We start from the raw sequence: 24,891 nt of genomic DNA on the forward strand, positions 1-24,891 counted from the left end.
CAATCAATGCAGAAAAAGCATTTGGTAAAATACAACATCCCTTCATGATTAAGACTCTCAGCAAAATCATCATAGAAGGGACATTTCTCCACACAATAAAAGCCATCTATGAAAAATCCATAGCTAACATCATACTGAATGGGGAAAAGCTAAAAGCTTTTCCACTAAAAACTGGTACAAAACAAGGCTGCCCATTTTCTCCATTCTTCTTCATTACAGTGCTGGAAGTCCTAGCCAGTGCAATCAGAAAAGAGAATAATATAAAAGGGACTCAAATAGGGGAACAAGAGGTGAAGTTATCTCTATTTGCAGATGATATGATTGTATACATAGAAGACCCAAGGGTGTCCATGAAAAAAATCCTGAAATTAATTAATAAATACAGTAAAGTAGCAGGATACAAAATCAACATACAAAAATCTATCATTTTTATATACTAACAACAAGCAGACTGAGGTAGAACTGAAGAAAGCAATTTCATTTACCATAGTCACAAAAATTATAAGATACCTAGGAGTAAATTTAACCAAAGAAATCAAAGGCTTCTACAAGGAAAACTATGAAAACCTAAAAAAAGAAATTGGAAATGACATAAAAAAGTGGAATAACACCCAATAACACCCTATGTTCCTGAATTGGAAGAATTAATATAATCAAAATGGCAATACTACCCAAATTAATCTACATATTGTAATCCCAATCAAATTACTAGAGATATTCTTCACAGATTTAGAAAATACAATCATAGAATTTGTCTGGAATCATAAAAGACCCCATATTACCAAAGTAATCTTGTTCAAGAAGTGTAGAGTAGGAGACATTGCAGTCCCTGACCCCAAAATACATTACAAAGCTGTGATAATTAAAACAGCCTGGTACTGGGACAAAAACAGACATGTGGACCAATGGAATAGAATAGAAACCCCAGAAATAAACCTCAAACATACAGCCAACCAATTTTTTTTTTTTTTGAGAGGTTTTTGCTATAGGGCGCGTGCGCTCACCAGATAGACAGAAAGAGACATAGAGACAGAAAGCGAGAAATCACCCCCCAGGGGGGATGGTCACGCCGCAATCCCTTCTCCTCCATTCTCCTCTCTGGATCTTGGGCACGCACGCACATGCGCCCGGCATGAGTTTTAAACCACCGGGTCCGGGACGCAAACCGCGGTCGACTACATGGGAGTCTAGCAACATAGCCATTACACTAACTTCTGGTTCCCCAGCCAACCAATTTTTGACAGAGTACCAGTCAACCCAGTGGAAAACGAAAACCTCTTTAGCAAATGATGCTGGAAAAACTGGGTATCCACCTGCAGAAAGACGAAACTGGACCCGATCTCTCACCATTAACAAAAATCAACTCAAAGTGGGTGATCAAAGATCTAAACCTAAGACCTCAAACTATAAAACTACTGGTGAAAAACACTGAAGAAACTCTGGGAGACATTGTAGTGGGCAAATACTTATTAAACAAGACCCCCAAAGCACAGCCAATAATATCAAAAATAGATAAATGGGATTATATCAGATTAAGAAGTTTCTGCACAGCAAAGACACAGTATTTAGTATGAATTGACAACCTTTGGAATGGGTGAATATTTTTGTAAACTACCTCGGATAAGGGACTGATCACCAGAATACACAGGGTACTCAATTTACCCTCCCCCCCAAAAATGATCAACCAATTAAAAGATGGGAAAATGCACTGAACAAACAGCTCTCTAAGGATGATTATACAAACAGCCAGAAAACATATGAAAAAATGTTCAACATCTCTCATCATAAGAGAGATGCATATCAAAACCACAATGAGATACCACCTAATTCCAGCTGGAATGGTGAAAACTTAAAAAAAAAAAATGATAAGTGCTGACGGGGCTGTGGTGAAAGAAGAACCTCTCCATTGTTGGTGGGAATGTAAATTGGTCCAGCCACTGTGGAGAAAAATATGAAGGTTCTTTAAAGATCCGCAAATAGAACTAGCATATGATGCAGCAATTCTACTCCTGGGTACCTACAGAAAGGACACAAGAATGCTCAGTTGGAAAAATGCTTGCACATCTATATTTATTGTGGCATTATTCACAATTGCTAAGATGTGGAACCAACCTGAATGTCCATGAACAGATGAATGGATTGAGAAAGTGTGGCACATAAACTCTATGGAATACTGCTCAGCCATAAAAAAAAAGAAAAACAAAAACAAAAAACACAAGATCCTCGCATTTGATAGAAAGTGGATGGATATGGAAGATTTACTGCTGAATAAAGCAAGCCAGGCTATGAAAGAGGGACATGGTATGTCTCCACTTAATATATACCAACTGTCTGCACTCTATGGTGGAAACTGAAAGATGAGAGGATATAGAAGCATGAAAAATGGTTATGGATACTGGAGACAGTGTGGGAAGAGGAAGAGGGAGGGAGAAGGAGGAGATTGTGAGGAAAAGAATTAAGGAGAAAAATAGAGAGGCAAGGCATTTATGGGACATAGAAGTGGGTTGTTTTCTGTTGTTGATAGAATGTATAGTATCCTCAACTGAACCGGTATGAGGTGCATTCATGTTGGGTAAATTCACTTTATAAGCTAAGTGAAATAATGTGATTGAATGTATAAAATAAATTTTTAAAAAAAATAAAATTTAGGGGCTGGCAGGTGGCATGGTAGTTAAGGATGCTGGACTCCCACATGGCCAACCACGGTTTGAGTCCTGGACCTGGCAGCTTTCTCACTTTCCTGCTCTCTTTCTCTGTCTGTCCCTCTCTGGTCAAATCAATGAATAAGTAAGTAAACAAAGTTTTAAAAAATAATAAAAATAAAATTTATAAAAAGCACACACACACACACCTCAATTGAAGCATGGTCATACATTTTTCCTCCATTCCTCCTTCCCATCAGGATTTTGGGCACACATACACATGTGCCTGATATGTTTTTTCAAGTCTCTAGGGCAAGGACTTGAACTGTTGTTGACCACCTGGTATATGGCTCCCTTAACCACTGAGCTATGAGGCCGGCCCTGTACGATTTGTTTTTCTAATCAGCAATATATGAATCCCAGTTGTTCCACATCATCTTCATCAGCTCTTGGAACTGGCAGTTTGTTTGATTTTTTTTGTTCTGTTTTAGACTTTAAAATAGAAATACAATGTGGAATGCTATCTCATTTGCATTTCCCTCATAATGACGTTGACTATCTCTCCATATGTTTATTTGCCACTCATATATTATCTTCTTTGAACAGATATTTCTGTTCAAATCTTTTGTCCATTTTTTAATTGAGTTGCTTGTATTCTTATTGTTGAGTTTTGAGAGATTTTTTTTCCTCTCAGCACTTCTTTTTACTGATTGATTGACAAATCAATTGTTAGAGGGTGTGCACATTCTCCAGAGAAAGAGAGAAGAGAGAGAGAGAGTGAGAGAGAAAGCACTTATCAATGTGGTGTGGTTGCACTACAGTCTCTTTTCTACATTTCCTTAACCTGTCAGCAGTTTAAGCATCCAGGCACATGCATTGGTGAATTTTTCTATTTATTTCTTCTCTTCTCTTTTCTTTTTATATATACATTCAATCACTGTATATTATCACAGCTTGTAAAATGAGTTTTCCCAGCATAAATGCACTATATATTAATCCAGTTAAAGGTTTTTATCCTACATGTTATTAGCAACAGATAATTTTCCATTTTTCTCCCCATTAAATCATTAATTCTTTCTTTTCCCCCCTTGACTCCCTTCCTCTCAACATCTTTTGCTTCTTTCTTTTCCCCCTTGACTCCCTTCCTCTCAAGAGTTATGATATCTCTATATTGTTCGAATAAAAGTCCTTTGTCATATATGTGATATGCAGATATTTTCTTCCAATCTATAGTTTATCTTACATTCTTTTAATAATACCTGTGCAAAGCAAGATTTAAACTTTCTCCCTTTTTTTTAATGATTGAAAGTGTGTGCACATGTGTGAGAGGGAAAGAACTAGAGAGAGAGTGCCCTCAATAAGGTCTCCCCTTACCACAGTACCTCAGTACCTTAGGGTCCTGGGCATCCATGCATGCCCCCAGCATGTTTTTCAGAAAAGTCATGATGCATTTTACATAGAAAACCAGAAAAAATATATCATAACTTTTCCAATAGCCCAATAGAATCAGCTTATAACTATCTATGAGGAACTACCTTCAGCTGATTTTAACGTGCACTGTTTACTTTGGTTAATTTGTGGTGCTTGAACTTCAACATCCTTAAAAATTAAAAATTCACATGCCCAGTCCTGACTGAATATTCTCATTCGTCACTCCCACCCAGGGCCTAGGCATCTTCATTTTTAATATTGTCCTTAAGGTGATTGACACAAAGCAAGGTGGGCACAAACCAAGATCTGAGAAACGTGGCCCTAACTTCCCTAAACCCTAGAACATCATTCTACAAACTTTGAAGAATCTTATAAATACCACATCCACAAACATGGAGAAAGGACATAACATTGAGTTCACAGTTAATTCTAAAAGCCGGAGACATACATTGTATATTATGGCAAATCAGTATTGTCCAGCTTGGGCTAGAACACAAGCCAGAACATCACAGATGTCGAATTACCCCACTGCAGGTCAGGAGAACAGTGATGTGCGTTTCCAGGTAGTTCTGTGATATTTATCCCATGGCCCAACGCCATGAACATTTTCTTAGACTCAGGGGCATTCTCAGACAAGGGAAAAACAGATTGGAGGGATTCACAATGGAAGTGTGAGAGTTACAATGGAATCAAATGACTAGGTTCTCCAGGGAAAAATCAGATTAATGGCCATAAATACTAACTTGTTTTACATTGAAATGTGGATTAATCGGCTTGTTCAGAGAATTGGACATTTATTTTAATTTGATTTTCTGGGTACTAGAAGATGGAAGGTTAACTGGAAAAATCTCCCAGTAAAAAAATCTTTTTAAAATGGATTAGTCTACATTGCACCTTAATTTATTACTAAGCATTTGTTGTTTTGCTTGCTCCTAAGGGTAGAAGATAACAATTTAGAAGAAATTGAAGTAAATTTAAGAGGCTTCTCACGGGTCCCTAGACCAAGAAGCTCACTAAATAGTCTTGGCAAATAGGTATAAAGAGATAAATTAATTAACTTAGAATGCTGCTGGGGAGGATCTCCCTTCCAGGTGTTAATTGGTTTGCTAATAGGCCAAGGCTGTTTGGAAAGGAAGAGTGAGAGGGTAACAATTTAGGGGAAGAGCAACCTTCAGATTTAAAAGAGCCTTTCAGAAGTCCCACAATCAGCAGTTACGCAAGGGTCTAGCTTACAACAATATTGATTCCAACAGGAGAACCAAGTGGGAGATCCAGAGAACCCTTCTTTGGTTTAAATTTTAACAAGTAGCCACCTAATCTTGAATCTTCCTGTTTCCTAAGAGACTGTAGGGAGGCTTGATGAGGCTTAATGGGCAGTGTAGTACAGGGGTTCCTGGGTAGACTTTATGTACATTCGGGTTTCACTGCTGGCTGGTTATATGACCTTCAAAGAGTCACTGCACCTCTTTATTCCTCCGTTGCAGTATCTAAAATTAAAAAAAAAAAAAAGGCAGAAATAGCAACACCTATCTCATAGAGTTTATTGTTGTGAGAATCAAAGGGTTAATGAGTAATCACAAGATGCTCAGGACCAGCAGATGGTTATGTCTCTGGACTCCCACGTAGTCAACCTTGGTTGGAGCCCCAGACCCGGCAGCTTGAAACTCATGCTGGGATGAGTGCCCAAAATCCTGAGAGGAGAATGAAGGAGAAGGGATTGCAGTATGGCCATCATCCCTTGGAAGGGGGGTGATTTCTCGCTTTCTGTCTCTCTCTCTCTTTCTCTGTCTCTGTCTCTCCAGCAAGTGCACACACCCTATAGCAAAAATATCTCTCTAGCAACAACAACAAAAAGATGCTCAGAATAGTCTCTTGATTGTAATTACTACTTGAATGTTAGCCACTACTAGTAATACGATTTCTTTATAAGGGAGAATTTAAGACCTAAAAAGCATATTCTCTGAGGAATGCATTCTAGGATGGGGGGGTGCTATATCTATTTTTGCCTGAGTTTTTAAGTAAATATTTATTGTGTGTAGTCAAGATGGTCAGCTTTTGGGGCCAGCCTGTGATGCAGTAGTAATGTGATACTCTGTGATGCTAAACCGTCTGGGAAGGGCCCATGTTTTTTATTTATTTGTTTATTTATTTATTTTATTTTTAAATTTTTGGGGGGAGAGGTTTTTACTATAGGGCGCATGTGCTCACCAGACAGAGAGAGACAGAGAGACAGAAAGCAAGAAATCACCCCCCAGGGGGGATGGCCACGCCGCAATCCCTTCTCCATTCTCCTCTCGGGATGTTGGGCACACATGCACATGTGCCCAGCGTGAGTTTTAAGCCACCGGGTCCGGGCCGCAAACCATGGTCGACTACATGAGAGTCCAGAGACATAGCCATTACACTAACTGCTGGTCCCAAAGGGCCCATGTTTTTGTCCTGAGCCCTCCAGTACATCTGGGCACATGTGGATGCTCTCAATCACTGGCTGGCAGTGGATCACAGCATGAAGACTTTGTTGAGGGTGCTTCCCTTTTCTCTTCCTGTTTGAATAAATAAATAAACAAACAAATAAATAAACTTAAAGTATATAGTCACCCTTGTAGAAGAGAAAATGCTAAGAAGTGATGAATTCCCCAGTGGGAATTGTGCCATCCTCAACACTGACCCAAAAGAACGTCCTAGAGAGAGTCAGCTTTAGTGTCTGCCCATCTAATACGAGAACCTCATTTGTAAAAGCTTTGTTCAAAGCATAGTCAAGAGATCTTGGAAAACTATAGCACAGCCTCCGTGAGGCCAGATGATCCCTATAAGGCTGGGTTACAGACTGAGGGAATAACAAATGAGAAAACACAGAGAGAATACTAGTAACCAAAACAATCTAATTCACACAAATTACTTATTCTCCAAGCATTTAAGTTTCTCCCTTTCCCCTGGACCTTAGGGCAAATGAGATCTTGCAAGAGTCCCTATACTCAGAGAATGACATCTTTTTTTTTTTTGGAGAGATTTTCACTATAGGGCGCGTGTGCTCGCCAGAAAGACAGAGAGAGACAGAGAGACAGAAAGCGAGAAATCACCCCCCAGAGGGGGTGGTCACGCCGCAATCCCTTCTCCTCCATTCTCCTCTCAGGATCTTGGGCACGCACGCACACGCGCCCGGCGTGAGTTTTAAGCCACCGGGTCCGGGACGCGAACTGTGGTCGACTACGTGGGAGTCCAGCGACATAGCCATTACGCTAACTGTTGGTTCCCGAGAATGACATCTTAATCCCATCCAAACTGCAGTTCATTCATGGACAGCTAGTCCTCTGGATGCCTAACCAATGACAAGCTGGGCTCCTGACCTGCCTAAGAGCCACCTCTCAGTCAAGCCTGTTTTGCCTAATGGTCTGATTCGTCTTATTTGTGCTGATAGAATTAGGAAATGGAAACAGGTAGCTGTCTTCAACCAGGTCCAAAACCATAGACCCCAACTCTTTCTGTGGATACAACATTGTAAAGCACAGTAGTAGAGGAGAAATTGGCATAGAAGTATCTCACAGTAAAGTGAAGCCATATGAGGTTACCGTTGCAGAAATCTCCAACAAATTAGCCAAACATGAATATACCACCAGATGACTAAAGATCAGAGAAGAGAGACTGCAAAGTGAGCAGCAGGGAGAAACACGAAGCTGCAGAGACCATGGCTCCTCTCTTCCCACATACCTCTGAATTCTCAGTTGAAACCCTGCAGCTTAGTCCAGGTACGCCTGTTCTTCAGAAACTGGAAGGTTTTTGTAACATCCAGTTCCATAGACAAAAGTACAGGTTGCTTGGTGAGGATCAGGGAAATGGAATTGCAGAGATATTGAGGGTCATCTCCTTCCACGCACCTCTAACACTCAGAATTAACTCTAAGAAAGTAGGAAGAAACATATAAGCCCTCAGATGACCAGATACCACTGCAGAGGTGAAGAAATATGGGAAACCAAGAAAATACCTCTCCACTAAGAGAAAAGAACAGCCCTTCATCATCCACAGACAGTACAATGGAAGTCATGGAAATGTCAGATAAAGAATTTAGAATATTCATAGTGACAAAGCTAATAGACATGCAAGAGCAGAGAGACAATGAACTCCAGAAGGTGCAGGAGAAAAGAGACAAGTTCCAGGAGGTGAGGAAATTCTTGCACGATCTGAAAGAGGAAATACACACCATAAAAAAGAATCAAACAGAACTGTTAGAGATGAAGGCTGTAATACAGGAAATCAAAACCTCCCTTGAAAGTATTAAAAGCAGTTTAGTCCATGCTGAAGATTGAATATCAGATGTTGAAGGCAAAATCTCTGACCTAGAAAAAAACAACCAAAAATACCCCAGAAAATAACCAGAAAAAATGAGAATACCATATGAGAACTACTAGACACCATTAAGCACCCAAACATCCAGATAATCGGTATCCCAGAAGGTGAGGAAACTATTAAGGGCATTGATAATCTATTCCATAAAATCCTGGAAGAAAACTTTCCAAATCTAGAGGGCATTCAACTATCCAGATTCAAGAAATAAAAAGACCCCTAATAGAATCAACCCAAGAAGATCTTCTCCAAGGCACATCATAGCCAGACTGGCCAAAGACAGAGAAGATGCTAAAATTGGGAAGAGAGAAATATCAGGTTACTTATAAAGGTTGTCCCATCAGGCTAACATCAGACCTTTCATCAGAAACAATGCAAGCAAGGAAAGAATGGGAAAACATATTCAAAGTGCGAAGTGAAAAATAGTTTCAACCAAGAATACTATATCCAGCACTATTATCCTTCATATGGGAAGGAAAACCCAAAACATTATCAGATAAACAAACCCTGAAAGAATTTACCAACACTAGACCAACTCTTCGAGAAGTTCTAAAGGAAGTGCAATACCAGGTAAACTACAGACAGACAGAAATAAAAGAATAAAAAATGACCAAGAAAAAGGCCAACTTAATGGTGGGGACAAGTTTGGAAATATCAATAATAATGTTGAATGTTAACTTTCAGGATTTAAACAGAAAGATCAGACCGCAGTAACACTACAAATTAAACAAAAGAGAAATTACATGAGACTGAACTGGTGAAATAGAATTCTATGACTTTTCTCTAAAACATTACTGATTTTATTCTATGCTTTATCTTTCAGATTTAAGGATTTGGGTTTTCTTGTGAGTTGCTAATAGGTTTGGCAATTAGTTAATTTTTTAAAAAATTGAAACATAAACTTTTCTCCCTTCCTGATCCCTTTGCAATTGGAAAATATTTGTGAGCATTCTTATTTTGTGGCAGAATGGTTATTTGCATAAATTCAATAATACAATAGTGTGTGTTGCCTTGCATCAGAAAGTGAATTCTTATGTGGCTTTGTGCAAATAACAGACCAAATTGAGACTAATCTAATTTTTTTTTCAAATAAGTTAGTTTATACCTCTCTTTGGTAAAAGGGGGAATGGGGAAAGAAAAAAAATGTTTCAGAAGAAAATTACAGTGCATTTGTCACAAGATTTTAGCTTTGTCCATATTATTAGTGTAAGATCTTTCGGGAATCAATAAAATGGGGGAAAAAAGTTTAATTTGGAAGGGAGGGAGGGAAAGGAGAAGGTACGAGAGGAGATAATGAGAACTGCTACTCTTTACTCAGTTCTGACCACCAAGGAAGGGCTTATTGGTGACATTTATATGACAGAAAACTTCACTTCAATAGGCATGTAAAATAAACTTCAGTCCTTGCTTTCTTGAAGATGAAAGAAAAGGATCATATTATCCTAGATTATGTAATAGGAAAAAAGAGCCTCTGGTCACAGCAGATATGTAATTGAGGCATTAGGAAAAACAAACTTCAAAAAGTTCACAGTAATAGAAATGTAACCCCAAGGTTAGAGGCAATAGAGTTTTTAAATGACAAAACTTGAAAGAATTAAACTTTGTCCTGCAATATCACCTGCAGGAGCCAATATGACCCAATACAGAGTTCTCTGGTGAGTCTATATTTTGAAATGACGTGCAGAAAATAAGGAAAGGACACAAACCGAGGTGAATAAGAAGGTGTGACAGACGCTTTAAGAGAGTGACAGAAGGCAAAACTCCAGATGAACTGAGGACTGCTAACAGAGGAGGGCCACAGAAAGGGCTTTAAACACGCGCATAGTCTGTAGCAAGAAGATTGAAGCAAGGATAAGCTGACTGGTTAAATAAGATCCCGGTAAATGATAACGGGGGAAAGGCAGTCACTCAATTGCTTCTTTCTTGCCCAGCCAGGAACATGGTGGTCACACTGAGAAGAGTAGGACAGATATCACAGAGGGTAAACTGGAGCCCAGCCTAAATGAGGAGAGTCAGGGAGAAGCCAGTACACAGGCTTTGCAGACTGAATCGATCACAGGTCTCAGAACCACAGCCTCTCATCTCAGGGAAATGGAAAATAGGGCAGATGCCAGAAATCTAAGCAAGACAAAAATACAGATTTTCTAAAAGGAGAGAAAATGGATTATGGACTCTATATAGAGTTAGCTCAGTGTCACATTCTTCAACATTCTAGAATGTATACTACGTAAACATTTGTGAGTTAAACGATAAAACAAGCTAAACAGTCTTCATTTTATTTCCTGAGTGAGCTGAAAGACAGAGGGGCTATAAGAATACCAGCCACAGCTAATCATTTTTTCAGCACAGTGTTTTGTAGACATGCTCATGATATTTATTTGACCAAGATGGAGAGATGTTGCCCAGTTTACAGACTGGGTAGGGAGGCCAAATGCTGGTCAAGAAACTGTGTTCAGTTGTTTGTTAGTAGATTCTATGTCCGCCATGGAGGGAAATCTCTAAAGCTATAACTAGCTCAACATTGTTTAGAGTACCTGTGAAGATGATATACGGCAGAGTAGAGAGAATACTATGGAAAGAACATGCAGTTCATAGAAGTATAAGATGCTCAAAGTTATTGATAATGAGGGTTGGAGCAATCCAGATTCGTGAAAGCTACAGCAATTAGTACTCACTGAGAGTGTGAGAAATGCTGCCCTCATAGTCGAATATACATCGGTATAGTCTTTTGGGAGGACAATTTTGGCATTTGTTAATAGAATTTTAAATGCACATACCATTTAAGCAGTAATTTCACTTTTTTTTTTTCTTTAGGGCATGAGCGCTTGACAGACAGAGAGAGAGAGACAGAGACAGAAAGAGAGAAATCACCCCCCAGGGGGGATGGCCATGCCGCAATCCCTTCTCCTCCATTCTCTGCTCGGGATCTTGGGCATGTGCACACACGTGCCTGGCGTGAGTTTTAAGCCACCGGGTTTGGGACTTGAACCGTGGTCGATTACATGGGAGTCCAGCAACATAGCCATTACGCTAACTGGTGGTCCCGAGCAATTTCACTTCTAAACATCCAGCCTAGAGACATTCCCCATTACTGGTCCAAAGAATCATGTATGAAAAGAATTCATTACCACATGTTTGAATAAGGAAACTGAAATTAAATAGGTTATACAAATAGAATATTGTGCATCCAAATGCTGACATAGAAAAAAGTCTGAGCTATATTATGATGTGAAAAGGGCTAGTTTTGGGGAAAAAACAAACAAACAAAAAAAACAGGTGTAGTATGATATCTCACAGAATGAACTATTTCCAGGTGTAAAGGAGTGCATAGGAGAAAGTCCTGAAGCACACATTCCAAACTAAGCTAGATGAATCTCTTTGGAGAGGGATACGTGGTTGGGCAAAGGGCCAAGGGGAATGTTCACTTATCTATAGTATTTGGTTTTATGCAATGCTAACATACTCAACATATTACCTATCAACTTAAAAATGAAAGAGCAGGTCCTGTAGTACAGTCCGTAAGCACTATGCACAGGATGTCAGATCCCACAGAGATGACTGGAGTTCAAATCCTGACCCCCGAGGCAACATGGGTGCCTGTGCTCATGTCCAGAATCTTGACGGGCTGGAGAATTGGAGGAAGTAGAGTTGTGGCGTGACTATGCCTCATTGGAGGGTTATTTGTTTCTCTGTCTCCTCTTTCTTGCCCACACATGCCTTCTGGCATACAAAAATATGGATGAATGAATGAATGAATGAAAAGACCCCTCCCCCTTTGTTGGATTTCTTGCCATAGGGCGTGTGTGCTCGCCAGACAGAGAGAGAGACATAGAGACTGAAAGTGAGAAATCACCCTCCAGGGGGAGACGGCCATGTCACAATCCCTTCTCCTCCATTCTCCTCAGGATTTTGGCCAGACCTAGGACTTGAGCTATAAAATTGGCCATGTGAAATCCAGTGTCTTAACCACCATGCCACCTGCTGACCTGAAAAGACCCCTTTTCAAATATGTAATATTTTAAAGAAAGAAAGCAAAGCTCACCAAGGCACTAATCTAAAGACGTGTGTCCTGTTCTGGCTCTGCACTTGCTAGCAACATGTCACTGCCCTGAGCTTCAGAAGTCCCACCAATAAGAAAGAGAGCAATTGCTGCCCTAAAACTTTGATGATAAGATGAGATAATAGAGATTACTGTGTTCCACAAGTTTCACAGTGCACCAACTATAATTAAAATATCCAAGCTGACATTTCAGGTAACTACAGTGGGAAGGAAAACTAACAGACTTAATGATAGAACGAGGTCCAAATTATTTTAACAAATTGGAATAATGGACCTCAAACAACCAGAGTAATTGAATAGGGAGGAGTATAAAGGTTTACATATAGGTTCAAAAATAAAGTGTGCAAGTTCAAGATAAAATAAATGAAGTGTTGGAATAATTTTTGTAAAATAGTTTTAGAAACAATTTATAATGTGGACGCTAAAAATGGAATACAATTCCAAACCATAGTAACAGAAGATTCCAGAGAAGAGGTGTGGTCATAGCTGTCATAGAGTCATCTACCACGATTCACTGGCCCACGCTGGTTGACTACTTAGAAACACTGAAATATCTATCATACAGGAGCACACCAGACTTCTTTCCACTGAATGCCACACAACTTAGTGTCTAATATAATCTAAAGTATATTAGATCTGGGGTCAGTAGATGGCATAGTGGTTAAGGCACTGGACTTCCACATGGCCAACCGCAGTTTGAGTCTCGGTCCTGGCAGCTTGAAACTCATGCCGGATGCATGTGTGTGTATATGCTCAAAATCCCAGGAAGATTTGGAGAAGGGATTCCTGTCTTATAGTCTCTCTCTGTCTTTTTCCGATGAGTACAGGTGCGCTGTGGCTAAAACTTTAAATAAATACTTACAGTCCTTTCATTTAATACTGTTTCCATTCCATGATAGTACAAGCTGCTTGAGGACAGGCAGCACATACCATAGTTCTTCATTCCTCAGAAAACTTGGAGGCAAGCTAAGCAAATGACAGACACTTAGTAAATATAGAGCATTAATAAAACTTTTTTTTTTTTTTTTTTTTTTTGCTAGCAGGTGCACACACAGACCAGAGAAGGAGGAAGCAAGAGGGAAAACACCCCCAAAGGGACATTGTCATGTCATGCTGCAATTCTTGTTTCCTCCATTTTTCCATCCCATCAGGATTTGGGGCACACACTCAAATATGCCCAGCATGTTATTTCAAGCTGCCAAAGCCAGGATTTGAACCATGGTTGGCTGTGTGGGATCCAGCTCCCAATGCATAGCACTTATCCAGTGAGTCATAGCGCCAGCCCTAAAACAGTTTTTAAGACAGAAGTAATGCAGTCCTCACACCCATCATTCTGCAGGTGGGTGATTGCCCACATGATTCCGAGAGTGGGTGCTGGGGGTATGGATTGAACCTATACTGCTGGTGGGGCTTGTTTCTTTTTTAAAAAATTCTGTTATTCCATTATGACCTTGTTTTCTTTTCTTTCTCCCTTTTTCTTTCTTTCTTTCTTTCTTTCTTTCTTTCTTTCTTTCTTTTCTTCCTTCCTTTCTTTTTGTTCCCCTGTGGCTCCTTTTAAGAGTAGAGTGTGGTAGAAATTTCAATTGATTTATTAGTGTGTTATATTAGTAAAAGTTTTATGTGTGGAGTATTTTATTTTACAGGCAGCAGAATGGCTGAGACATCTGTTAGAATGTGAGAGGAACTTATCCATCAATCAGAAGCAACTGGGAGAAACAGCTATTGAAGCAAGGAAGCTCTTTACAGAGTTTTATGGGAATTCAGACACATACAATCCTCCTGTTGGTTAAAAAAATCCACTCAGGGCACTCATTTTAGCCCTCTCAGAGTTGTGGCATTGAGGAGACAGTATGTCCACTGGCATGCGTGGTAAGGTGGGAGCATTATCTGTCACCTAACATTGGGTCTGTGAATTCTTTGGCTGTAATATCTGTCTGTGGTTTGCCTCAGAACCAATGAAAGCATTTTTTTAAAAATATATTTGCCCTAGTCTCTCATGGTGTGAAATGGAGCCCCGAATTCATAAATGTTTAGAGCTTTTAGTGATGCATGGCCAGAACTAAAAGGAATGTAACTGGGGTTATATGAAATACATTTCAAAACCATAATGACAGGTTTCTTCTACTGTCATATTTAAATATTGTCTCATGACAAGATAGTGGTGCAGCAATAAAACAAGATGCTCTGCAAGGCAGACCCTCATGGTAAGGTTGCAGGTTCATGTCTAGAGACTTCCCCGAGTGTGCTGGCCAATGTGTGCGTGTGATTGAGGGTTGGCTCAGGTCAAGGGCGGATCTCAGTCTCAAGACCCTATCAGGAGTGCTGTCTCTTTCTCTCTCTTTCCTTCTCTTACTTATAGAAGAAAGAAATCAACTTTAAAAAGAAAAAGAAAAAAAAAAACATTGTCTTTACTTATTTCAGTTCATCTGTGATTTGTGTTTGAGAAGAAAGCAACAGGAAATATATTCCAGCACTCTGGCGAGTCAAGAAAATAAGATGTGATCTGTCATAGAGGAGATGGAAGTATTAGGATCCTGTAAGGAACTGATGGTGCATGCCAATGAGGCAGTCGAGAGCAGTTTAAAAGAAACTATTTTCATGGTATGATTGGGGTAAGGGAAAGCACAGGGATTGGGTAAGTGTCCGAGGCTTCCCTAGTGGGAACCACTAAACTTGATGGGGGGAGGGGGGTAGGATGACAGCCAGAACTTTAGCTGTAGAAGAGGGTCCCCCAAAAGAGGCCATCTGGAGAGAAACGACCTGCTACACAGCCATTGGGAAACTAGGGGACTTCACCCTTCTGCTACCCTCCCAATTCCTGCCAGCCCCTCCTGCTGGTCAAACCCAACTGGAGTCAGAGGGCAAGGAAGATGGTTGACCCAGTCCATGTAGACCAGCCTCCTAGGCACTGTGAAGATTGAAGAGGTGGGGAGAGTGGGTTTAAATGGAAAATATCTAGCACAATGGGTATCTTACCCCACATGCAATTCCATGGGCAGCCCAATTCCTTCATTTGTTTGGCAGTTTTAATTTATTAGATATAATAAACATTGGTAAACTTGCTAGCTATTGAGCAGTGTTGGTATACTTGGGAAACCTTCTACATTAAGGGCAAGATAGAAGACAGAAAACCTGCTACCGTAGTCCCTTATTTTCAACTAGCTTATTAGCGTATAAACCAGTGTCCTCTGATTGGATACATACAAGTTCAGCAGAGGCTTACTTAGAAAAGGAAGCTTTGCACAGAATCCATTTTGCTGCCAAAGGTGGTGAGAGAGGTTATTGGCTCTTAGAGTCAGCAGAGGTTTTAAGTTGAGCTCCCGTGACTGAGGGTCTCATGCACAGCAGAAATAGTGGGTCTGCTAGTGCTGGTTGTAGCTTCCGTAAAGTCAAGTTCCTGTCAGCATCTACCTCACGATTGCATCTAGTGCTCAGTGCTGGCTGCAGTGGCTGTCCTCAGCAGGCTAGTTCTGAAAAGTGGGGTTGCGTCAGAAAGCTGACCTTTAGGTCTATTTCATTAGCCTTCTCAGCGATTTTGTAAGATACACAACATCCTGATAATGAATTACTTGTCTGCCTAATCAGCCAGAGTCAGTTTCTGATGCTAGCAACCATGGACCCTGAAATACGCAGCATTTCTATTTTTGTATCTACTTTTATTTTTTATTCTCTTATATTTATCTAAATTAGATACGTAATAAGACTGGGGTGCGTGACAGAATAAGAAATATCCTAGCTAATTCAGCTTTCTATCTGGAGCAAGAAATGCTGCTATGCACATGTTTGCATTTTTAAAATACACAATACATTGAAATTGAGACCTTAAGATATCTGGATGGGATCTTTTCTGTGAAATGCCTGTGCTTTGTAGGTAATTAAACATCACAGTAGAACGCAGTTATCTAGTCTCCTAGTTTTATGATTTCTTATACATGCTATGGACAACTGTGTTGAGAAAAATACAAACTGAAATACAAAGCTAAGAGAACCCAGTCATGCAACCTGTAGCTTTGGCACCCATTTACTGCATAATCTTGAGCAAAGCCTTTAATTCCTCTGTCTCTCCTTCCAGATCCAGAAATGAGAAGCCTATAATATATGATCTTTGAGTCCCTTTGAGCTCTAAAATCCTTTGTTACATGTGTTTTTTGATTGTTTATTTGTTTGTTTTTTAATCTTGAGAAAATATGCTTCCCTTTGTCTGGATTTTAGGTCTTGAGGAACTATACAGTTTGCAAATCACTTCAGACACAGGGCTCTTGCTCTAGTGAGAATAGTTTGATCCTTGACAGGGAAAATCATTATCTATTATTTTTACACATGGCGAGTCATTCAAACTTTGCTAAACACAAAAATCTTATTTAGTCCTTAAGCATGACAATTTATGGCCTATGTACAAATTAATGTTAATTTTTCTATCAAAAGTAAACTGAAAACAAAGCAAGGTCATTTAAAAAATTTTCAAAGAGATTTTTGCTAAGGGCGCATGTGCTTGCCAGAGAGACAGAAAAGCAAGAAATCATCTCCTGGGGGGATGGTCACACTGCAATCCCTTCTCCTCCATTCCCCTCTCTGGATTTTGGGCATGTATGCACACATGCCCAGCATGAGTTTTAAGCCACTGGGTCCAGGACCTGAATCGTGGTCGACTATGTGGGAGTCCAGTGATGCCATCATTATTCCATCTGCTGACCCTATCAAGATCAATTTTTTAAAAACAGCTACTGGATTTCAAGTAAAATTTAGCAGGAAGTTCAGATTTAGGCATTGTTACCTTTCCTAAACACATGGCAAGGATGGGTAAATTATAAAATGAAGTTGAACTGTTTTAAAAATGGATGAACAACAAACAAAAATGACATTGCAGAGGTCATGAAAAAACATAGATTACCATGTTCATGAATGAAGAAAGGAAGTGAACATGAAAGGGTGGGTGGGCTGCAGCCACAGGCCTGCTGGTCCCCAGGCCCAGAATCCAGCAGGGGTGGCTCGTGTCTGGGGTCTGTCCTACCTGAATTTGTACCAATGCTCTCACACAGGTGAAGCTGCACTATGACATAGGGGACTCTGGGCCCCTGGGAGGTAAGAGGACACAGACACTGCCTTGAAACCAGGAGAAGATCCAAGACACACGTCGGTTTAGTGACTGAACCTGAGATAACTGTGATGTGGCCAAAGCCCAGCCCTGCGCTGACCTTATAGCACCTGGTTCTGAAATGGGATTCCAGGAGGCCAGGTAAAAAAGACAATCACAAAACCTCTGGATTTGGAGAAATGGATACAGAGTGAGAAGAGAGAAAAAAGCAGACTAAAAACAAGCACTACCACCAAGAGAATACTTTAATTCAAAGTAAACTTGCAGATCAATATTCTGAAATTCATGAAATATAATCCTCAAAACTACAGTCAACAAAAGAAGTCTAATCTTTAAAAAGTTACAGTCAATAAAAAATGAATTTAGTCCAGAAGGAAATTGATTTTAATGAACAGTGTGAAACAAAAAAACTCAAAGATGAAAAGAATCAAGAGCAAATGAATGTGCCAAATAAACAAATAGAACTCTTGGAAATGGAAATGGAGTCATTTAAAATATATTTAATATTTAAAAATGCTTCATATGTAGAATGAACTGTAGACTCAGCAAAGGAAATACTGGCGACTGAGATGATCAGAGGGAGGAATTCACCCCAAATTCAACCCTGAAAGACAAAGACTTCAAATATACAAAAGAGTGGTTACATGCTTATAATTTGCATCTTTGAAAAAGAGAGTAAAAGAATGACAAAGAAGCAACATAAGGTGTTTGATGTAAAAGTAATGGCTAAGAGTTCTCTGGAGCAAAAGACATAAATCTCCAGGTTGAACGTTTACTCTTGATAGCAAAAGTAAATAAAAATAAATCCCCACCTAGGAACATGGTAGTGAGATGTAGAACATAAAGAAAAAAGTTAATATTAAATATGCCAGAAAGTAAACACAGATTATTAAGAGGAAGGAGGAGAAGAGTCTTAGACTTCTCAGCACCAATAATACTAAATGCTACAAAACACAATGGAAAAGCAGTCTTGGAAGTGCTGAAGGAACACAACTTTCAACCTACACTGTTAAATCCACCTAAATCACAGTTAAGGGACAGAGAAAAATTAAAATATTTCTAGACACACAGAGTAAGAACTATTTGTAATGCTCAAACCTCCACTGAAAGAGCCATGGTTTGGCCAACTGTGCTTTCTCCCTTGACCCTCTTCAGTGGTTCTCCATTCCTAGACCCGTCCTACCTCTTTCTCTTCCCTGTCTATGCCATGCTTTGATGCCCTGATCTTGCTCATGTCATTACCTCTTTCTCCCATCTTTCCTTTTCCTCACTTAACTCTTCATCCACAATGGACATAAACCAACTGCATTTTCATTACCCTCGAGTAGCCAGCCACATCTGTGCCCTAGAGCTTCTTCCCTATGCATGCAATCTAACCATCAGGACTGAATTTGTGCAGGGGGTTGGGTGCAGATGAGAAATACGAGTGCCTGAGAAAAAGGAAGAGCTTCTGGTTAAAGCCAGAGAGGTAGGACAGGAGGAAACACTGAGAATTCCAGCTATTGCCATAATGATCCACGCATCCCTAGTATATGTGCGTGTGTGTGTGTGTGTGTGTGTGTGTGTGTGAGAGAGAGAGAGATGAGATGTTGAGACAAGGTCACTGAGACTATACTTTCTAAAATGTGATTTCCCTCAACACACGTGTGTCAAATCAGAAGCAGGCAGTACAATGACTCTGTTTCCTGCCATTCTTGGGGAAGAGGTTTTAATGGAATTTCCCATCTATGAGAGCCATTCCCGCTTGTGCTGTGAAACTGCCGTGGATAGGGCTCTTTGCCGACAAGACTATGTTGACTGGGCCTGACTTTCCCCCAGCCCACAGTCTCACCGGAAGCCTCGATTCTCCGATTCTCCTTCTTTGATGGGGTTGTTCCGTCTGTGCCGAGCACTCCAGCTTAGCAACTGTGTCTTCTTTTCAGATTTTGGAATTAGTGTGTTGCTTTGAGGATGGAATGTGTCTGTGGAGGTTTTAGAACAAATAAAGACCTATAGCTATTTTACTGTAGCTTGCTGGCCTCCTGGTGAATTTAACAGCCTATTCCATCGAACAACTTTTAAAGAGACTTCACAAAAACAAAATGAAGGTCGTTTCTGAGGACTTTGACACAAATTTAATTTTCCCAAAGTATTGCATAGGTAAAAGAAGAGAGTTTCTAAACATAAAAATTTTTTTAATTAAGGAGAAATATAAGAAGTAGATGCATCTCTGAAAAGTCCAGTAATTTGATAGATCTGGTAAAAAAAAATAAGGAATTAAAAAATGCACCATCTCTTGGATGATTTGCAAATGAAATGTATTTTTATGACATTTGTTACTCTTTACTTTGATTACAAACAAAATATAGAAAAGGTCAGACAGAGAGAAACTTCGTTTTTTGTGTTTTTTTTCTTTTTTTTTGGCACTGCCCCAGAGATATAGACACTATTAACTCTTTTTCTTTTTTGTAGAGGGATTTTTGCTATAGGGTATGTGTACTCTCTGGAGAGATAGAGAAAGACAGAGAGAAAGCAAGAAATCATACACACACACACAGACACTCACACCCAGGGAGATGGCCATGCCACAATCCCTTCTCCTCTAGTCTCTTCTCAGGATTTTGGGCATGCACTTACATGCATCTAGCCTGAGTTTTAAGCCACCAGGTCTGGGACATGAACCACAGTTTACTATGTGTGAATCCAGCAACGTAACCATTACACCATCTGCTGGCCCCAGCACAATTAACTCTTGAAATCTATTATTTTATAAACTATTTTCTTCTTTTTATATATAGTAATTAATTTACTATATTATAACATTTTCTTATGAACTTTAATATTACTACTTTAACATAAAATAACATTGTTTGGGACCAGCAGTTAGCGTAATGGCTATGTTGCTGGACTCCCACGTAGTCGACCGTGGTTCGCGTCCTGGACCCGGTGACTTAAAACTCACGCCGGGTGCGTGTGCATGCGTGCCCAAGATCCCGAGAGGAGGATGGAGGAGAAGGGATTGTGGTGTGGCCATCCCCCGTGGGGGGGGGTGATTTCTCACTTTCTGTCTCTCTGTCTCTCTCTGTCTGGCGAGCATACGTGTCCTATAGCAAAAACCTCTCCAAAAACAACAAAACAAAACAAAAAAATAACATTGTTTTATGATTACAGGGTATTCAACTATGTAAATATTTCATAATCTATTTAACCAGTCATCTACTTTTTGGCTATTTGACTATTTCCAATTATTCATGATAATAAACAATGCTTAAGAAACACCCTTGTACAAAAATCTTGGTTGCATTGAATCTTATCTTGGATTATCTTTTAAAGTGACTTCTGAGACACTTTTTATTTCTTCCAGAACACTGGAGTAACTAACTTGAAGGGTTTTTACCTTTTTCGAGAGAGGTTTTCGCTATGAGGTGTGTGTGCTCCCTGGAATGACAGAGTAAGACAGAGAGACAGAAAATGAGAAATCACCCCTTGAGGGGTGTCTATGCCACAATCTCTTCTCCTCCAGCTTCCTCTCAGGAATTTGGTCACACACATGTGACTCTTCTGACCGGCAGAGTCACCTGAGGTGCACACAGAATAACTACTCAAAACATAGAGATCTCTGTCAAGAGGGAACGAGAGAGGCCATACCAGCTCTGCACCTGCTAAACCTCTCTCATCTTCTGTATTTATCAGGGCAAAGGAGGAAGGAAAGTTAATTTCTTAGAGAAAGTTGTTTTTTTAGAGAATCAGAAAAATAGGGGTATTACCAGAACATGTTGATTTCACTATCGATTAGAGGGGAAGACTAAACGATGCCAGAGACTGGACAGAACACCTTGAAATCTGGAAAAATACATTTATCAGATTGCACATCCATCTAAAGGCCTCCTATGGTTTGCAAGCAGGAAGGCCACATTTACTGAACACGCATTCACTCATTCACTCAGAGTCCATAGATCCATGATGTTCTGGAAGCATGGCATTTCTATTGTTCTATAACACACACACACACACACACACACACACACACACACATGCCCTACAGGAGTTCTAAACTGCTGATTCCAGGACTTGAACCATGGTCCACTATGTGGGAGTCCAATGAGGTATCCATTATGCCATCTGCACTTGAAGATTTTTTTAAGTGCCCTTTTTTTTTTCTATCACAGTCTCTCCTGGGAGAGTTGACATCCTGGTCACAGTGGTGTCAATTACTGGAAAACTTGATGTCGGTCACTAAGTTGGATGTATCATTCTTAATGGTTGGTCTTGTGATCATTATGGAGATCTGGAATTATTTCTGCCATTCCATTCAAACCAATTAAACACACACACACACAAATCCTGAAATGATCCTCATGTCAACTTCTTGATGCAGTTGAAATTAATTTTGATATGCTTACATTGAGATTGAACACTATTCTCTGAGAATTGTTATTTTGGAGTATACACACACACACACACACACACACACACACACAGAGTCCATGCCTCCCACCTAGTAGCTAATATAATCATTAAGTTTGAATTGAGCCAGTGCTAAAATAGTTTATCACCTTCTGAGTTTGGACTTTATTTAGAGTTAATGCACTAAGCATCCACAAAACTGAATGTTAATGTAATCTGTTTATAAACTTGTTATTACAGTGATAATGGGATTTATTTAAAGATTTTTTTTGGTCCCACTACTTGTTCTTTTCCTCCCTTACCTCACTATACAGTTACATTATACGTTTTTTTAAATAACAGAACTTTCCAGAAAGTGTCTTTAGTCAAGGACACACACACACACACACAAATATGCATGTATTTTCTTTCTGAGGGCCAGTCTAATTATAGATATTCTGGTAATCTTAATATGTTTCATAAGGCTAAATTAAATTTTGAGCTTTAATTTATATATATATATTTTTTTAAGAATCTATTCATGTTTTTCATGAGAGAGAAACACACACCTGCAGTAGAGTCCCCACCCCGAGTCTCACTTAACCCAGATCTCAGGCAGACGGTTGCCCAGCATGCCAGCGTGCTCAGAGAGGTGCCAGGACGTGAACCCAGGACCTTTCCCATGTTGGTTCAGTTGAGCCATCATTGCATTTCCTGCTGGTACTTTACTGTTATTTTTTTTTAATTGCCAGAGGGCACGTGTGTTCACCAGAGACAGAGAGAGAGACAGACAGAGAGACAGAGAGAGAGAAAACATTCCCCCTCGATAGGATGTGAGCATGCTACCTTTCCTCTGTTTCTCCATCCCGTCATGACTTGGAGCAAGCATGGACACATACCCAGTGTGTTTCTCAGGTCACTACAGCCAAGATTCAACCGCGGTTGGCTATGTGAGATCCAGCTCCCTATGTACAGGGTTTAACCACTGTGCTACAAGGTTGACCTACATTGCTTTTTCTTAATTGGTGGGGTTTTGTTTTGTTTTGTTTTTGTTTTTGTTTTTTTGAGAGTACGATACCTAACTGTGTAATTATGGCATACAATAATTCTCATCATTTTGTCTCTACTAAAAACGTGCCAAAAATGCAGGTTTGTCCCAGCTGACCTAATTACTGACAAAGTAAGCCTGGCTGATTAAAAGAAATTCTTTCTTTGCCCCTTGAATATAAAAACCATGTTCTGAGTGTCTTGAGTTTCCAGGGTTTATGGCAAAAGCAATGTATCTTAAGATACATCAGGCTTTCTGGCTGGAAACAAATAACTAGGGGAAATGAGCATAATGAAAGCATAGAATTACCAAGGCAATTCTTAATATTTTTAGCAATCCTGATCCCAGAAGAATTATAATCAGTTTTTAATAAAAGCCAACTCAAAGGCAGCAGTGTAGAACTTAGCATTCATGCCACCTTTCATAACCATGGCTTGTTTTCTTATAAACCTCTATTACCCAATTTCTAAAAATTGGATAGTGCTGCCTTGCTCATTAAATAGCTTACATGAGTTCAGACTAACAAGATGCCAGAGAAAGACTAACAAGATGCCAGAGAAAGAAAAAGAGAAGCCTTCAAAAGAGCTGGGAGAGGAGCCCAGAGGTGAAGTAGAGGCTGTGCTGAGAGTTTGAGGCGATCTGGGACATGACTCTAATCACCACACACCACCCACTCCTGAGCCAGAGCACATTTAGGGAGCACAGAGTGCTGATAAGATAAAACCTCCTTTGTTCTCTTTCTTCATAATAAAAGAAATTATGCGGCTTTCCATTATTCATTTGTAACTCAAGGTGAATTAGAGTTGGGAAATCAGGAGAAGTGCTGGGGTCGGTGTGTACGGACGTTCCTAAGGCTGCAGCATGGCATTTCTATTGTTCTATAACACACACACACACACACACACACACACACACATATATATATATATATATATATGTGGGAGTCCAATGAGGTATCCATTATGCCATCTGCACTTGAAGATTTTTTAAGTGCCCTTTTTTTTTTCTATCACAGTCTCTCCTGGGAGAGTTGACATCCTGGTCACAGTGGTGTCAATTACTGGAAAACTTGATGTCGGTCACTAAGTTGGATGTATCATTCTTAATGGTTGGTCTTGTGATCATTATGGAGATCTGGAATTATTTCTGCCATTCCATTCAAACCAATTAAACACACACACACACAAATCCTGAAATGATCCTCATGTCAACTTCTTGATGCAGTTGAAATTAATTTTGATATGCTTACATTGAGATTGAACACTATTCTCTGAGAACTGTTATTTTGGAGTATACACACACACACACACACACACACACACATATATATATATATATATATATATATATATCTGTTCCTGTACACTCCCAGTATATATATATATATATCTGTTCCTGTACCTTCCCAATGCCAATTCATTAAGTTTATCAGATCCATGATGCACATTTTAATTAACACCACTGTTAGGCAAGTACAGTTCTACAATATTAATTGAACTTGAAGAGAAACTTGATGGTCTTCACATATGGTTCAGTACTATTTAACATGAGTCAGAAAAAAAGACATCTTTGACTCAAAAAACTGCCGCCCTGACATTAATAGTCTCTCTTAAATCCCAGCAGGCAGAAAATGAAGTCATTTTGGACTAAAGCCTACAAATACAATGACTTCAGAACACAAAATCTCCAGTTAGGGAGGAGCTCATAATAGTCACACTAATGAGAAGGAGAATTTAAACTCTCTTGGACAATAGTAAAACTGCTTACACTCAGACACACAGCAGAAAAAGGGGGGAGGGACAAAGGGAATGCAACATTTTTCTCCTGTTTATCTGTTTCATTTCATTGTATATATATATATTTTTTTAAGAATCTATTCATGTTTTTCATGAGAGAGAAACACACACCT

At 39.6% G+C, this 24,891-nt stretch overlaps 1 long non-coding RNA gene across 1 annotated transcript; it reads right to left on the minus strand.

The window, feature by feature from the left end:
* Positions 1–5,450: 5,450 nt before the first annotated feature.
* On the minus strand, positions 5,451–19,477 carry LOC102498312 (uncharacterized). Its single transcript, XR_334283.1, has 3 exons — positions 19,401–19,477; positions 13,337–13,440; positions 5,451–5,560 (listed from the first exon to the last, which is right to left on the minus strand). It is a non-coding gene; the product is annotated as an uncharacterized LOC102498312 (long non-coding RNA).
* Between the last annotated feature and the right edge of the window lie 5,414 nt (positions 19,478–24,891).

The sequence above is a fragment of the Tupaia chinensis genome, unplaced genomic scaffold, assembly GCF_000334495.1.
Source record: "Tupaia chinensis unplaced genomic scaffold, TupChi_1.0 Scaffold000185_1, whole genome shotgun sequence".
NCBI classification, from domain to species: Eukaryota; Metazoa; Chordata; class Mammalia; order Scandentia; family Tupaiidae; genus Tupaia; species Tupaia belangeri.